The following is a 5,747-nucleotide window of genomic DNA, read 5'->3' on the forward strand; positions in this document are numbered from 1 at the left end:
TCAATCTGGCCCATGCATTCTATTGACTTGATCATGAAGTGAACTAAAGCATCATTGACTCTTCTTGCACGTGCCCTTGTCATAGGACCTCCTAAGCCTTGCATTGTATCATTTATGTCCTCATCAAGGTGAGTACTAAGACTTATGAAGATGTTTAGATTCACGGATCATGAGGCGAAAGTATCGTTGTCGCCATAAGACAACTTGTGAGTTAACAATACCCTCAGGATGATCTCCTCTAAGTGAGGTTTCCCTCAACTTCGAAAGTCGGGGGTTGTATAAGGTCCTTGGAGTCATGGACTCTCCTTGGAAGAATGGCTGTCAACACAAATGTGACTCACGTTCCAACAAAACTCAAAAAAGAGTATATTCCAAGCGGGATGTCTGTGTCTCCCTCTCAAGACAACTACGTCTATCAGGTCCACACGAAGTCCCTCCTATCTTATGTGAACTCTCTAAGCCCGTGTATTGGGCTTTTCACTCAAACAGTAGATCCAATCCCACAATGTCACAACAATATATATATAACAGGAGTATACATAATAGGAATGTATAAATAAAGCAAACTATAACAGAAGTAAACATCCAAGGAAAAGGATACAGGCAAGCTAGGCTTGACTCGCTTATGGGAACTCCATATTGTCCCCGGCAGAGTCGCCAGCTGAAGTGCCGCAAAAAATGCAGAGTCGCCACCAGATTTTATTTATTCCAAAGGAAAGGGAAAATAGCGATAAAACCCCAAATGATAGAAACGATCTCGCAACCAAGAGAGGATTCGAAGTCAGTTATATAAAGGGAAGGTATTAACATCTCTCACATCCATGGTACTCCATGGGAACCACTCGCTCGTATCAAATGCGTATGGGTGTTGTTTATCTGTAAATTGCTTACTATTGTGAATGAGATGAAATAATGAGATGCGGGGAAAGAATAAGTTTTAATTTAGTGTGCTCGTCAAGGATTTGGGCCCTTGTGCCTACGTATCCTCATACGTGCAATGAGGAAATCAGAGCTCCATAATTAGGCTCACAAACCGAACATTTGTTTGGTTGTTTTTATTGAACAATATTGACGTTCGTGTGCTACTGTTAACTTGCTTGTATACTCTGTCATGGAAGTGGGAAGTATTTGCTTGTTTGCGGTAAAGTGGATACGCTTGGTTCGCACTCTAGTAGTTAAACATTACTTGCTCGAACATGGATGCTTAAGCTTCGGTCACGGTAGAACGGAAGTAACACATTCTTATTGAAAGGTTTTGAAGAGAATGCACTAAGGCAAAAGATGATTTGATTTGTTGGGGTTGATTTTATGTGCGGAGACAAGCATCAGACCCTTGGCTAGATACAATCAACAGTCCAATAACTCGGGAGTTGAGAGGACAATGTTATCCTAACCACTCTTTTTCATCCAAAAAAGAGATTTGAATTGTGAAAAGAGTTTGGCAAGTCTAATCATTGGAACTTAGAGGGGGACAAGTATCTGACCCTTGACTAAGTACGGTCAACAATCAGAGTACTTGGGAATCGAGAGGACCATGGATTCCTAACTACTCTTTTTCTCCCTCATAACACCTAGATCTAACTTGTTTGAATCATTAGATGTTTTAAGGGGGAAAGTCAAGTGTCGGGTCCTCAGGCTAGGTACAACCGACAATCCAAGTACTTGAATGTTGTGTACAAACACGTACACCTCATTTTGCATTCCAATTTGTTATGAAAATGGTTTTGAAAAAGGAACTTGATGTTGGATCAAGTGTTTGAATTTATTATGAAAATAGTGTGAGTGAGAATGAAGGTGAGAGATAAAATAAGGTTGAGAAGGGAATGGAAAAGAGATGTGAAGCTTGGATCATGGAGTGGATGGAGAATACTTGACGTTGAATCAAGTATTCACATTGCAATGATGTGAGTTTTATTTGGAAAATAACTTGACGTTGAATCAAGTACCTTTTGTTTTTTTCGAAATGATTTGTTTATCGTTTTTTATTTTATCTTTATTATTAACATGCATGGTGAACTAACTAGAAAGTAATAAATCTAAGCTATTACATGATCACGGGGTGGGGGAACATTTAACCCACAATGGAGGGATGGATCCATAAAATACAACATACATGGGAATGGAAAGAATTATACGAATTACAAATCATGTGCCATGCATAAACCATACAAGTGGCATGGCACTTCACACAACACAAACTAATGAATAAAAACAAAGTGAGTAACTTGGATGGTTTGGATCTCTTACTCACATGTCAACACAATGCAAGAAACGAGTTAGCATGAGATTAAGTCAAATGAATGAGAATGATGCAATAATATGTAAGCATGCTCATTGGGTAAAATCAATTCAAATGGTAATTGATTAATTAATGAAAACAATCAAAGATCTATCATGTGATCATGGAAAGTGAAATTAAACATACAAAGCATCCATCACATAAATTGAAATGGGATTTTCAATTTACGATACGATCATAAACCAAAGGAATCAATTAAATGTCCAATTAAAATGAATATTGGTTCTAGAGGATTAAAAGGCTACCTAAACATGAATTAGGATCAAAGTTGATCAAATGAGAAATTAACATCCTATATCAAGAATTGAATCTAATGGACATGATCATACAAATCACAATGTAATAGTCAAATGGAAAAGGAAAATTAACCTAGTAACATATTATGGTAAAATCAACCATTAACCATATTAGTCCACACAAAATCCACAAAATGAAATAACCAAAATCTAATGACTAAAACATAATCATGGCATGGTTAATCACATGAATTAATTCTGGAAAATTAAGAAACTAAACCTAATCTAAGAATTGATTAAACCTAATTTCTAAATGATTATCTAATTGATTCTAACTATTCCTAATTATCAAAACTATGTCAAGTCCTAATTAGAAAAAATCAAGAGTTACTCCTAATACCTAAAAAGATTAAAAGAAAAGAACAGTAGCATGATTATCAAAAAGAAATTTGGATTAACATAAATTAACAAGGATTAAGATGGGATTAGAGGTCAAAGTTCATGATTATGAGTGATAACAAAGAAAAAGGGGTGGACTAAGTAAAACGCACTTGGGCCAAAGAATTTGTTTGGACAAAAAGCCCAATTGCACAACACGTGAATGTTTACCTTATCTCCCTTTAGGGCTTCCAACCGAAGAAGCTTTCACGAACGTGAGCTTATATGAACGCCGCGTCGTACCGAAGCTGCTCGCCGTCGTACCGAAGCAACTTATTTGTGATGAAATGTGTTACGTCCACGTCGTGGTGAAGATTGAAAATGGAAGTTCGAATTGGACCATTGTGTTGTCGAAGAAGAAGAGCTCGCGATGATGGCTGAGTCGAGATGAATATGATGATAACGACGACGGATTCGTTCCCTCCGGCAAAACACGAACAGGGGAGAACGTGTTTTACTACTTTTCGATCTTTGTGCTTCCTCTTCTCTTTTCTGGTTTTTCTTCCTACTACCTCCTTCTGTAAATTCCGTTGAGAAGTCCTTGAAATGCCATGAACTTCTGCTTGTTTTTGTTTGATGCTTTCTTTTCTGCCAATTTCTGTTGTCGTTTGCAAAGAGCTTTGTTGTCGGTTGTTAGTGGTTGAGGGGTTGGAATGGAGATTCCGGGTGGTTCTCCATTGAAGGGTGGTTGTTGGTTGGTTTGGGGATTGGGTGAATTCGTGGTTCAATGAGGGTGGAGAGGAATCGCAGGGTGAAGAGGGTTTTGAATGAGGGTTCTCCATATTGGTTAAAGGGTCGGAAGTGGTTGTTGAAGGAAGTGAGAAGATTGGTTAAAGGTTTTGTTGGTTCTGTGAGGTGGGGAGAGATAGGTTCGATTGAGGTTCTAAGATGCTTGGGGAAAAAAATCTTTGCGGCTCCAATTCGGTTCTGTTATGGGGGTTGTGTGGGATTCAGTTATGGGAATCGGTTAGAGTTGGTTCAGTTTGTTGTGGCAATTTTAGTTGGTCAAGAAGTTTGTTAGGGAGGTTTTGAATTTAGTTTGAAAATTTTAACTGATTCTGTTATGCTGGTTTTTATGCAGGTATTTGTTTAAGGTTTTGAAAGTTTTGTTACGGAGTCGGTTGAAGAGTGAGGTTATTATGCAGGTTAAAGGGGGTGAGAATTCAGTTGGAGTGTGGTTCCATCTGGTTTTGTTTTGAATTCTGCAGAGCTTTCTGACAGTTAGAGAATTGGTTTACGGAAGTTAGGAAAATTATATAAAGCTGTTAGGAATTGGTTGAAGGGAGATTACCGTTTTAAGTTGGAGTTTGAATTCGGAAGTTAATGGTTGAAGAAGTTAGAGGAGTTTTGGATTGTTATTCTATGCTTTCTAAAAAATGGTGAAAGATAAATCCCTTAAATCCCTGTGAATTCAATTTTCTTTCCAATCTGATTTTTTCTCTGTATGCAATGCCTATCATCTTACTCCAAGCATCTTTTCTTCTTTATGCTTATGCTTAGAAAATCTCTTTTTGTTATCCTAGCTTTTGTGTCATGCTCCAAGAATGTTTCTTTTGCTCCATTCTATTAGGCCTCCTTCTGTTGGAAATTTTTCGTTCTGAAGTTGTTGATGAACCGAGTTTTTCGAGATCAATTATGATTATGTTGGAAGCCTTTTCCTGTTTTAAAGTTTTTTTTGAAAATTATGGATTGAAAGGTTGAGATGGAATCCCTTTTTTTTTGCATATGCTAGTTCCGTTATAAGTATTAGAATGTCCTGCTAGCATAATGTTATTTACAATGCGTTGGTTTGTGGAATGATCGAACTGTTTTGCACTGTTGTTTGTATGTCTGCTATGTCTTGTTGTTTGAGTGATGGTTAATGAATGAATGAACTGAATGGAGATTATGCTAACACGTGAATGTTTTGAATGTTGATGTAGTTCTGTTATGACTTGCAATGTTATATCATTTCTAGGATGTGCTTTTGGAGCTATGGTTCATTGGATTGGAGCTACGAAGCTTGAACCATTTTGGAATTATTTTGAGCTGACTCGGGTTTGCTATGGACTTATTGGATTTGTTCAGATGTTTTGGATATGGCTTAGTGATCTTGGACATGGGATATGCTTGATGGAATGCTTTGTAATTTGGTTTAATTTTGGAATATGTTGAATGTTGTAATGTAATGTAATTGCTTGGAAATCATTTATGGGATAATATGGAATGGGTTGATGAAATTTGAATTGTAATTGGAATTGTTTTGTGATTTTGGAAAGGTAAATTGTATATAATTTGTGTGAAATGATGGAATTGAAATTGGAATTGTAGTGTATAAAAGTTTCTAATGGTTTTGGAATTTTGACTCAAGAATGGGTTTAATTTGGTTTATGGTTTAAAATGAAATGATGCTTGAAATGTTGTAATTTGAATCATGGCCTATTAAGTGGATGGTTTAAAATGAATATGGTTATGGTTTAAAATGGTTAAAAAAATGAATGGAAAATGAAATGGATTATGGATTAAAATGAACACTTGTGAAAGATGCAACTTGAATCATGGATGATACATGAATGAAAAATGAATTTGAATAACACATGACTTAAATGAATGAAATGGAACTTGATTATGGCTTACAATACCCTTGGACCAAATGAAGTATGCATGTTATGAATTGACCCAAAGGACCTTTGTAACGCCATTGCCCCAGACTTGAACCAATGACCACCAATCAAACAACATATCAAGAACATATGCCAGGACTTGGAAAGTGACTTTGGTTAGATGGTTGACTT

The 5,747-nt window shown here is 36.7% G+C and overlaps 1 long non-coding RNA gene across 2 annotated transcripts; it reads left to right on the plus strand.

The window, feature by feature from the left end:
• Positions 1-2,954: 2,954 nt before the first annotated feature.
• On the plus strand, positions 2,955-5,311 carry LOC127085194 (uncharacterized). 2 transcript variants are annotated; one of them, XR_007789003.1, is made up of 2 exons: positions 2,955-4,352; positions 4,896-5,311. It is a non-coding gene; the product is annotated as an uncharacterized LOC127085194 (long non-coding RNA). The 2 variants fall into 2 exon arrangements; XR_007789004.1 differs by having other exon boundaries at positions 4,931-5,311.
• Positions 5,312-5,747: the final 436 nt, after the last annotated feature.

This window comes from Lathyrus oleraceus, chromosome 5 (assembly GCF_024323335.1).
Source record: "Lathyrus oleraceus cultivar Zhongwan6 chromosome 5, CAAS_Psat_ZW6_1.0, whole genome shotgun sequence".
NCBI classification, from domain to species: domain Eukaryota; kingdom Viridiplantae; phylum Streptophyta; class Magnoliopsida; order Fabales; family Fabaceae; genus Lathyrus; species Lathyrus oleraceus.